This window comes from Numida meleagris, chromosome 7, assembly GCF_002078875.1.
Source record: "Numida meleagris isolate 19003 breed g44 Domestic line chromosome 7, NumMel1.0, whole genome shotgun sequence".
Classification (NCBI taxonomy): domain Eukaryota; kingdom Metazoa; phylum Chordata; class Aves; order Galliformes; family Numididae; genus Numida; species Numida meleagris.
The window spans coordinates 28,477,074-28,478,557 of NC_034415.1; the positions used below are offsets into that span (position 1 = coordinate 28,477,074).

The 1,484-nt window shown below is 61.5% G+C and overlaps 1 protein-coding gene across 2 annotated transcripts in view; it reads right to left on the reverse strand.

The window, feature by feature from the left end:
• The window catches only part of JAK1 (Janus kinase 1), a 52,615-nt gene extending 52,255 nt beyond the window's left edge, over window positions 1-360 (reverse strand). For both annotated transcript variants that reach the window (XM_021404018.1, XM_021404016.1), the window contains exon 1: window positions 203-360. The gene's annotated coding sequence lies outside the window, so the exon portion shown is untranslated. The remainder of the gene's footprint in view (window positions 1-202) is intronic.

A 1,484-nucleotide genomic window follows, 5' to 3' on the forward strand; every position in this document is an offset into this window, starting at 1 on the left:
AGCCGCCCCCTCTCTGCCCAGCGGCCCCGGCCCTGAAGGGGCTCCAGGGGAACCCCGCACCGCCCCGCGCTGGCGGCGGCCATCTCCCGGAGTCCCCGCGGGGGAAGAGCCGCTGCCCGCCGCCCCGCCGCCACCACCACCGCCCGCTCCTCCGTTCGAGGCCCGCCCGAGGGCCGCGAGATCCCCCTCCGGCTCCACTCACCGCTTCCGTCGTACCTCGGGCGGCCGTGCCCCTCAGCCGCTCGCCCCAAGGGGCCGGGGGACGGCGCGGCCCGGGGTGAGCGAGAGCGAAGACCACAGCGCTCGGCAGCGGCAGGGCGGCGGTCCGGCACGGCGGCGGGGACCGCCCGCGGAGCATGCGCCGGGCCCGCCCGGGGGTGGTGCGTGACTGCGCCCGCCTCCCGCAGCGGGGCCCGGGGGGTGATGCGGCCCCGAGCCGCCATTTGCTGCCCGCGGAGGCTGGGACAGCGCCGCCGTGCAGCCCGGGGCTGCGTCCTGGCTTCAGTGAAGTGACAGAATCCCAGAGTTACTGAGGTTGGAAAAGCCCTCCAAGATCCCGCAGCCCACCCCCCCATGCCCACATCCCTCAGTGCCACATCCCCACGGCTCTGGAACACCCCCAGGGATGGTGACCCCTCACCCCCTGGGCACCCTGTGCGGGTGCCTCACTGCTCTCTGGAGAAGATATTTCTCCTCATACCCAACCCGTTCGTTGTTGCTCGGCCTCAGTGCTACTGCGGGGCAGGGTGGTCTGGCTTCCAGCTCGAGCTTGTATGTTTCTTCCCTAATCCCGACTGAAAAGCCCAAAGAAGAACCTGCCTGCATGGTTTTGTTTCTCTTGGAGCTCCATATCTTCCATTTATGGGGTAGGATCTGTGTGTGTTGATGAGCTCTAAAAACCCAGCTCTTTCTCCGCACAGACGTGCAGGGCAGGCAGCACACACCGCGGTGTTTCGGTGTTTACACACCTTTCTCCCCTCTGCACAGAAAAGAAATTGGTTTCTTCATTGTGGTTTCAGACTCTCAAACTCACAGGAAACGGTACGAATGGAAGCAATGTCAGTATGAAAACGAGTCCCCCTTCCCACACGCACACATATATTTGGTATTTTCTTCCAAAGAGAAGAACCAATCCACTACTACACTTCGGGGGAATTGTCCTAGTAGACGAATCATTCGTTTAAAAAAAAATAAAAAAATAGCAAGCCCTGGTAAATGTGACAGCTTTTGACACAATGGCAGTTTCACGTAATTCACGTCAGTTTAATCAGAGCACGCTGATAGCATCTTTTTGTCAAAGCCTTCTCATGCACCTGCAGCACGTGGGTGTGCAATGCCCGGCTGCTATGGGGTGCTCATACGCTGGCACGCGCATCGCTCCCAGCCTGCCTGCCTCGCGCTTGGGCTCTCCTGATCCTCCAGCCTTATCTCCTTGGTAATCTCCCACCCCAGAGCCAGGTGGTGGAGGCTGATTGCACATGACG